General features: G+C 34.7%; 1 protein-coding gene across 2 annotated transcripts in view; it reads left to right on the top strand.

Moving 5' to 3' along the window:
* The first annotated feature begins 334 nt into the window (after positions 1–334).
* The window catches only part of LOC145689970 (uncharacterized), a 34,902-nt gene continuing 24,922 nt past the window's right edge, over positions 335–10,314 (top strand). Inside the window, exon 1 of one of the 2 annotated variants that reach the window (XM_081764375.1) lies at positions 335–728. The gene's annotated coding sequence lies outside the window, so the exon portion shown is untranslated. Of the gene's footprint in view, positions 729–1,038; positions 1,530–10,314 lie in introns of those variants that run through there. The other variant, XM_081764376.1, reaches the window with a different exon arrangement.

Genomic DNA, 10,314 nt, shown 5'->3' with positions numbered 1-10,314 from the left:
GCCATCCCTATACCCTATTCATACGGTTCAATCGGCAAACCCGATTCATATGGGTAAAAATACAATATCGGTCCAACGTGCGGTCCAGGATCTATTATATTTTCCGAGCATTACCGAAAATGCACAGTAGCCCGAAACAGCTCGGACGTAAAAACTATATTATTACTATTATTATTATTATTATTATATTAATAGGAGAGAAAATTCCTTGTTGAATGGCCTCTACGTATTTTATCCCTATTTTAAATGGTTATTCTGGTTTTACGTATCTGTTTATTGGTTTGTAACACTCAGAAAGAATAGTTCGAGACTTCATTGTTTACCCTGGCGACAGGGAGAGCGGCTAAGCTTTTGTAGTACCGGCAACATCCAACTGGTTGACAAACCGCACGTGGCCGCTTACAACCGTATCACAGTTTTACTGCTGATAAGAAAACTTGGTTTAACTTTGGAAACCACTATACGTTGATTTCGTTTTACTCAAAAAAAAAAAAAAAAAAAAAGAAGAAGAAGAAAAGAAAAGAAAAAAGAAGAAGAGAAAAGAAAAAGAAAGTAAAAATATTTGATTTCTAAATTCGCAAATAACTGTTTCAGCCTGGGAACGGTGACAGTGGAAGGAATCTCCCTGGATTTGAAATACTTAATCGTCGAATTATTCAACTTCTTCACCAATTATCTCTTTATCACTTTACACAAACGTGAGGTCATATAATTATCCGTAAGAAAAAGTAAGATTTCTTCCTTTAAAGAGTTTTCGAATGTTAATTACCTGTTGCATGGTTAAATAATTCTGTAGAGATTGATAATGTGCGTAGAAGTGGTGCACCAAGAACTCTTTTTTTTTTTTTTTGGTAGACGAACTAACTTTTTTTTTTTTTAATTTCCACCTAAAACTCAATACTTTGCATGAAAAGACATTGATAAGAAAGATATTTCTGCAGGTGACACATTTAAGTACAAAGAAATACAACTGTATTGTATGTTTACGGGTGTAGGGTTTCAAGTGTAAAATCATTAAAAGTACATTACAGCGGATGAAATGAGTGTAGGCCTATATAAAACATGAGTATGTAACATGCTATTTTCAGTAGGCGATATATTAGTGCACGGTATTCAGAAAGTATTCGAATCTGAAAGCGTAACGTTACAATGATCAAACCATGACAATTGATATTGAAACTCAGGATATAGTATACATGAAGCTGCATGAGTTCCCGAAGGAGCAGGACGCTCATACTTTTAGGGATTATTCATTGAGTATGTACAAACTTACAAAGGGGGTAACAAAGCGACTTTTATTTACTTATCGACTGATACGAAAACAAAAAAGAACGTACCTGTACTTTATATCTGCATGTGTAGTGCCCTTGCCTATACTATTACCCTTTTAACTAAGGTCAATTACGTGTACACTCACAGTCTTCGACGCAAATGCTCCCTTTGGATGCACCACTGCGCGGGCCAACCAGATTCACTTTGTGGTGAATTGGTAGGACAGCATTCGTGCTTTTAGAGGCCATCTAGCAAAGGTGAGTTTTTGCTTTTTCACTGTTATATTTATGTGCTATATCCGGACACAGTACTTATTTAGAAATTGTGGAAGAATTTTAATTTTTCAACGATTACATCTGGGGGTCCCTTGTTTTTTTCTATGCCAAGTGACATATTTTCACATAGCCCACCGCCAATCATTTAGAGGACAATAAGCAGGAAACTTCTGAAAGAAATATGATTTTTCATAATTGTTTTGGGTGGTGTGCCAAAAGTAAACTTGCACGAATAGATGTTGACTATATTTATTACAAGATAAACAAATAGACTTTCAAAAAAGTTTTGCAACAATCAATTTTTATCACTGTCGCAGGCATTTATTCTATTCACCCCTGCCAGCTTTTCAATACGATAATACTGATTAACGAATGTGACTAAATTAAAGAATAAAAATGGTTCTGTTTTAATAGAACAGAGGTTTTGCTAACTTTTTTATTCCGGAAGTTCTATCCTAGACATTATTTCTTTTTTTCTTTCTTTTCTTTCTTTCTTTTTTTTCTGTTTTGAAAGTGGAATATGCCATAGCATTCTTTCTTTAATGTTTGTTATCAAGGTATTATGGTTTCGCGAAATAGATTTCTCACAAAAGTATTACTCTTAAGCAATTCTGTATGTGGAAATAGTGATCACAAGTCGAGTTCTAAAAAATATACATCCATGTTCCGCAATGAAACTTATTATCTAATGTTTAGAAATCAACATTTAAAGTTTAAGTGTTTTTCTTGCAAATTTCTCTTGGACATAAGTGTCTTCTTTTCTTAACTCGCCTCCTTATAAATGAAAGTACACAGTGCTATCATCAAGTATTTGTCTTGGAATGGGTAAAGCATGGTTAGAAACCCAACAGCGTGTCAGACACGTCAACACAATGCAAAACGTGCGTTTTATTTGTCCGATATGAAATGAATCAAATGAAAATGTCTTTATTGAAGCGGGCGAAAATGTCTTTATTCAGCCATGGCTGCTCTACCAGCTAACCCTTGTTAAAAAAAAAAAAAAAAAAAAAGGCTTAAGTTTAACCCGTTGCCCCTCCAGTCTGAATGTGCCCTTGGACTTTGCAACATACAAAAAACAATGCTTAAAGTATTAAAAATTGTTACGTTTTACTTAACTTCAGTACTCCGTGGGCTTCACAAAAATTTAAAATGTTTTCATTATTTTTGCGCATCCGTTACACCTGTTCGCCATATTCGCCATATATTACAACTACCATGCTGCTGAAACCTTTCGCAATGCTTCCGCATCCGCAAGTAGTACTAACTTCCACATACCTTTTCTCGTATTAAACGTAACTCTCCTGCCAAACTTACATTCCTAAACATCAAATAAAAACTTCAAATTATCATTTCTTTTACCTCATTTCTCCTGTAAATTTTTCTGATTTTTATAAAAAGCGGAGGGTTAACTCTAAACTTAATCCATATTAAACATTACACATGAAAAGGAACGGAAAGAAGAAAAAATACAAGTAAAAGAATAAATCAGAAAATAAACAAGTCACATATGCAATAAAAAGTATCGATATTGTTGGATTAAGCTAACTTCTTACATAAAGTTGCTGGGATTTCATCAAATGTAATATTAATGGATTTCGAAATGAATTAAATGACTCTATTTCCGTTGGAGCTTTTGGTATCGCATTCCATACTCTTGGACTTGCTCTAGAAAATGATCCTTCCACTATCGTCAGTTTAAGTCTTTGTACATTGAGATCCTCACTGTTACGCGTAACGTGAGAGTGAATTTGTGACCGCTTTGTAAATTTACAATATAAATATTGTGGGTATTGAGTTTTAAGGATTTTATATATCACACAACTATAGCGCAGGTATCTTCTTCTCAACATTGTTAAAATATCCTTTCTATTTAGCACTGGTAGTATATGTTACGATTGCTTTAATTTAAAGCAAACCTAATGCACAAGTTCTGTATTTTCTGTATAGTTTTAGAATTATAAACAAAGAGAGATGGTCCTTGTACTGCGTCACAGTAGTCTAATAACGGTAAAATAAGAACTTGTATCAGATATAGTTTCATAGACTGACAAGTAAACCTTACGTTTGGGTGAATCGAGTTGCTGACTGAGACACACATGAAAAAGTAGTACTAAATGTGATTAGTATTTCAGTGAAGTTTTAGGTGCGAAGCTCCAGGGGTTTAGGAGATACAGCTACCAGAACATCACATGGAAGTACAGAATAGTCTTCATACAGTTGGAGGTAAAAGCTCTGTAAGACCTCTTGTAACGACAAAAGGTGCATAACAAATATATGGGTACATATTAGGACTAGGGGGAAGTCATATAGTAAGGGTATATCTGACGGCGGCCATCTTGAAATCCGCCATTTTGAATTAAGGTTAAGTTTTTAAAATAGGAATAGGGTCATGTGATACATGATTTAAGACTCAAATTTAATCAGAAGAACAATGGTGACGTTAATTTTGATTTACGTGCAATTGGTAAAAAGTTACAGGGAAATTAAATATTGTTGCAGCATATGTATTAGTTCGTTACCCCACCTTGTAAATTTTGTTTTAATGATAATAATTAAATAAAAAGCAGGTGGATAAATATTAGGTCTATGGTAAGAGTTGCCTTGATGGCGGCCATGTTCAAATCCGCCATTTTGAATCAGACAAAAGTTTTAAACAAAACGCATAACAGTGAGACCTTATTAATAGCAAATTTTACCATAACCATTTTTAACAATTTTTGCTTTATCAATAACCAGCACAAGGTTAAATGGATCGCTTCTTACGACTACTGCTTTGGCGGAATTGTTAACGACAAATGTGTCAAGTGTAACTCGATTGCCTGTGCCAGGTGTGCTCACTGTGAGCAGAGCATTTGTGCAAGTCATGCACTCTTTTCTGAACTACATATTGATTGTACTAATTGAGGACTTTTCTGGAAAACACCAAACACCCAAGTTCAATTATGACTCAGTTCCACTTTGGTCATTTTTATTTAAATTAGCAACTTGTTTATGGGATAACAAATGCTGGTTAATGATAAAGCAAAAATGGTTATACCGTTGGATTTATGGGAAAATTTGCTATTAATAAGGTGTCACTGTTATGCGTTTTGTTTAAAACTTTTGTCTGATTCAAAATGGCGGATTTGAACATGGCCGCCATCAAGGCAACTCTTACCATAGACCTAATACTTATCCATCTGCTTTTTATTTAATTATTATCATTAAAACAAAATTTACAAGGTGGGGTAAAGGACTAATACATATGCAGCAACAATATTTAATTTCTCTGTAACTTTTTACCAATTGCGCGTAAATCAAAATTAACGTCACCATTGTTCTTCTGATTAAATTTGAGTCTTAAATCATGTATCACATGACCCTATTCCTATTTTAAAAACTTAACCTTAATTCAAAATGGCGGATTTCAAGATGGCCACCGTCAGATATACCCTTACTATATGACTTTCCCCTAGTCCTAATATGTACCCATATATTTGTTATTCACCTTTTGTCGTTACAAGAGGTCTTACAGAGCTTTTACTTCCAACTGTATGAAGACTATTCTGTACTTCCATGTGATGTTCTGGTAGCTGTATCTCCTAAACCCCTGGAGCTTCGCACCTACAACTTCACTGAAATACTGACCACATTTAGTGCTACTTTCTCATATGTGTCTCAGTCAGCAACTCGATTCACCCAAACGTAAGGTTTACTTGTGAGATAGAAAGTCTTTGGCTTTGTAAAGTCGACGTAATAAAGTATTAGCTTTACTACACTGAGTAGATATATGATTATTATAACTTAGTTCCGTATCCAATATGAGGTTTAAGCTTTTCATATGTGTAGAGTAAGAAATATAAGTGTCCATAATTTTTATTTTTAGATTCGTTGCCTTGATTTTACACAACTGTTGTGACGTTCTTAAAAGCGTAAATGTACTCTTACCGGGAGTTCATGACAAGACCGTTATCGGTACAGTATTCAGATGTAGAGGTCAAATCTCTATTAACAAGTTCTACGGTGTGTTCAATATTTTGTGGTGATGACGTGATGCGAAGTTGTGTCATCCGCGTAACAATGCACAGTAGAGTATTTAATGGAATCTGTGAGGTCAGCAATGTAAATAGAAAATAAAAGGAGACCCAAGATTGATCATTAAGGTCATCATTTGTTTATAAGGAGTGACGAAGATAAGGGATTTTGAACTGTCCGAAGATATACTTATTGCTTCCTGCCTAGTAAGTAGCTTTCAATCCAGTTTATAATGGTATCAGAGAATTTATAATACCTTAGTTTAGCCAACAAGAGGCTATGATTAACTAGAACGAAGGAATTGGTTAGGTCTAAGAGGACTATGTTTGCAACTTGAGAGTTATAAACTGCATTTAATATCCCATCTGTTACCTCGAGCATGGCAGGGACAGTACTATGATGCTTACGAAAACCGGATTGAATAAAAGGGATAATATTGTTGTGATTTACATAGTCGTATAATTGCTGGTTTACTAATTACTCTACAACCTTTGACATTACTGGTAAGGTACTAATTGGACACAGCTCGTTTAAGGAAGTTAGCGGGGTTTCTTTGGAACCGGCACCACTTTTGCTGCTTTCCAGGCAGTATGAAAGCAGCCGTTAACTAGTGAAGAATGAATTATTTTTGTTAGAGGTGATAGTATGAATCCCCGCCAAGTGAACTTTGTGGTGGACAAACACCGTGTGCGTGGGTTTTCTCGGGGTACTCCCGTTTCCTCCCACTTTCTTCATTCCACCATTTCATTCGTTACTCACCATCACCGTCTCCTTTAGCCTAACCGGCATAACGTGGGACGTAAAACAAAGATTTCATTTTCATTTTGATAGTATGAATGGCAACGATAATTTGATCATTTTAGTGCTTATTGTATCAAGGTCAGCTGAGTTTGATTTTATGCTCTGTACCGCCTTTCTCACATCAGATGCATTTGGTGGGTTGAATAGAATTGTTGTCAGCAACTGTGGATGTATTTTAGACAGAAATGTCTTTGTTTGATTGTCAACTCTCTCAGTATTAATAGGAGGCAAACCAGGAAGACTGACGAAATGATCATTAGTAATATCTGGATCATTGATTTCACTGGAAGGTGCTACATCATTGTTCCTGTTACAAAGACCCTTTTGTATTACTTTCCATTTGTCTTTATCTCCAGTGCAGTCTTTAATACGACAAGAGAAGTAAGCAATGTTTTCTTGTCGAACCACTGACGTTGTGAAGTTCCTAAGCCTTCTAAACTCTTTCCAATCATGTTGGGTTTTGGTACGCTTGAACTTGAGATTTACTCGATCACGCATTTTCATTAATAGCTTGGTATTAAATGAAAGATATGGGAGTTTAGTTTTAGAAAGCTTGATCTTTTGAATAGGAGCATGCGCATCGAATGTATGTGTTAATGCGTCCTGTACAAATTAAACCTTACTGTCCATTGATTCAAATGATTCAGTGTTTTCCCAGTGTATGTATTGAGCATCGATAAAGAAAAGATTTTCATCAAAACTACCATAATCCCGACAGCTAAGAATCCAGGTTTCGGGCTAGGCGGTTTATTAATATCAAGAACCATGTATATAACACAGTAATCAGAATTTCCAATAGGGGGACTAACACCATGCAACGCCACTCTCTCTGTTATCAGTAACAATAACATCTAACAAAGATTCACTTGTTTCAGTTATCCTAATAGGCTCATTAATTATTTGAATAACATTTAATCTATTTAATATTGAGTTTAAAAAAAAGTTTCAGGTTTGTTTATGCAAGTTTCGTGACAGTTTAGGTTGCCAAATAAATATGGAGAATCGACCTGTGGATAGAGCTCGACGACAATATCTGCAATGATTGATAGTGAAGTATACGATATATTGGGTGATCTGTATAATGCAGTAAAACTTATGAATAAGAGTTTATGTTTACACTAAGGTTAAGAAATTATATATTTGGTCTCTGTAACCCGGCACCAGAGCTGGATCCAAAAGACTTAAGTTCTAGATTTTTAAGATAATATACTACTATCCCCCCACCCCTGCCCGTGTCTTTTCGTAAAACGGAATACCCTTGTACATCAATTTGTTCAGTATTAACAGATTTATCTAATCATGATTCAGTTACAATAAATACAGCACATTCATTCGTGACGATAAGAGATCTTACTTCATCAATTTTCGGAAGAAGCGAGCAACATTAGCATGCATAACAGTAAATTTTCTTTTGGCATCTCCAGGTCAGTCAGTAAGTTATAGCATTTATTTTAATTATTGCACTTGTTATGTTTAGAAGTTTGAAAGTTTGCAAAGTTCGGTACGACATGTAAAGTCATTGAGTATCACTCCATATTGGTCGCCGCAAATTTGCAGACCGCAACACAATCATAAAAGACCAAGAATCGATTGCGACTCCTATGCCAATTATTGAAACCTGAATTCCAAAACTGCCTTGATTTAACACAAAGTACTACAAAATGAAAGCCTCTCACTGAACATGCTATTGAGAAGTGCATACATTTTGTTGTTTTATGTAGTGCATTGTCGTTCTCTTTATGTTGGGCACTAAGCCGCTTACATGAAGTGTCCTAAATTACTTCTTTTTCCCGCCAAGTGAACTTTGTGGTGGACAAATACCGTGTGCGTGGTTTTCCTCGGGGTTTTCCCGTTTCCTCACTTTCTTAATTCGAGTATTTCATACATTTCTCATCTTCACTGTCTTCTTTACCCTAGCCGGCATAACCAGGGGACGTAAAACTCAAGAATGTCATTTGATTTAAATTACTTCTATCCTTCGAACTCGCGCAGGTGAACTTTGGGTGGATAAACACCGTGTGCGTGAGTTGTGGTACTCCCGTTTCCTACTACTTTCTTTATTCCGCCATTTCACTTATTCCTCATCATCACCGTTCTTTAGCCTAGCCGGCATAACGTGGGCCGTAAAACTCAAATAAGTATTTTTTTACTTATATCCTTCGATCATAATTACTTCCCTTAAAAGTTGCTCCTGCCGTAACTTTGATTAAAATCAATGTTTTATATATATATATATATTTTTTGTTATAACAATTACTCAGAATTCTTCTATTTTCAGTGGTAGATTTCTTTTTAGCTACTTTTTTTGTGTCTATTTGTAAGTACAGATCAAATTATGAAAATAACTATCATCGAGGTAAAACAGGGTAAAATGAAGGAAAGAAAGATGATGTTGAGTGATGTATGGTTTGATGTAGTAGACGTCATTTTACTTCTTAAAATTTTTAATATGAATGTAGTTCGATTTGTATTGTCACTTGTTTCATTACTTTTCACAGCGGGAAGAGAAGCAACTTACACATCTACTTGTGCATACTGGATTCCCAGAAATATGCAACGGTAAAATAAAAAAAAAAAAAAAAAAACTTTAGCTTCTGCTTCTACATGAGATCGTATACCATAACATGCAGAACATGCACTGTACTTAGAAACTAGCAATTGATAAACAAACTTTCAAGCATATGAAGCCATTGCTAGATGGAAATCCCTTTTTCTGGACTCTTTTGCTGCTTTCTCTAACCTAAAGCATTTCACAGTAAGAGTAATGTCTCGAAAATAAAGATAGAAAAAAATGGGAATGATACAAAAAAAAAAAAAAAAAAATGATCAGAAGATTGCGTTCTTGCCCTATAATTTTTTGTAGTGATCCCAAAAAATGCTTCCAAAGATTGCGATCTTGTCGAATACTTATTTTCTGGATCATGGGCCACAAAATTTTTGAACGGTCCCTAAATCGAGGTTTCCTATTATCTACGAAATAAGCACATCGTACTGAGTTAACTGCTAGTTTTGGTTTTGGTACACTATATGTAATTCTCCAGATATAAGGCATAAAAGAAAATGTTTGATTGAAATATATTGGATCTTTTGATTAATTTTTAGATCAGGTCTCAGAATTTTTTTCAAAGGCTCCGAAATCCTTTCCTTCTTCTTCTTCTTCTTCTTATTATTATTATTATTATTTTGCGAAATAAGATATCGCACTGAGTTAAGTGTTACTTTGGATTTTTCCACACTACATGCAATTCCCGAGATATAAGGGCGTAGAAGAAAATTATTGATTTAAATATATGACGGATTTGTTGACGCATTTTTGGACCAGGACCACAAAATATTTCAACGGCTCTAAATTGAGATTCCGTACTTTCTACGTAACGAACACATCATACTAAGTTAAGTGATAGTTCGTGTTTAGCTACACGATATGTAGTTCTCCAGATATTAGGCCTGCAAGAAAATTTTTGCCTGAAAATTATTGATCTTTTTATCCAAAAAGCACATTAATCCTTACTTCAAAAATAAAAGCAAAAGGTAAATTAATTCTGGTTGCAAACAGCCTTTCTGTGATCTTGTTAATTAGAACCACGAAAAATATGTATTAGTATTTAATGTAGTCAGCAGCATATCTGCTTTACTTTTTTTTCTTTTTTATCTTCCGTTCAGAAAACAAAAGATTTACATTGAGCACTTATAGAAAGTATTTTCTTTTTTTACCTTCAAAGCAATTTTCTTACGGAAATTAAACTACATCAGGGAGAAAGAACGAATAGAGTATTAGAAAAATCGTACATTGTTGATGATAATTTAGTCAAAACTTTTAAAATTTGACATTTTGTTTTCCGTCTTTAGGTTTTCCAGAAGATAAAAAAAAAGAAGGCGTATAACGAACAGCTTGCGGCAGGAACATTTTCTCTTTCGAAAAATATTATCAGGAACAATTTTGACCCAAAAT

The sequence above is a fragment of the Thermobia domestica genome, chromosome 7 (assembly GCF_964235325.1).
Source record: "Thermobia domestica chromosome 7, izTheDome1.hap1.1, whole genome shotgun sequence".
NCBI lineage: Eukaryota > Metazoa > Arthropoda > Insecta > Zygentoma > Lepismatidae > Thermobia > Thermobia domestica.
This window is presented reverse-complemented; position numbering and strand designations above follow the sequence as displayed.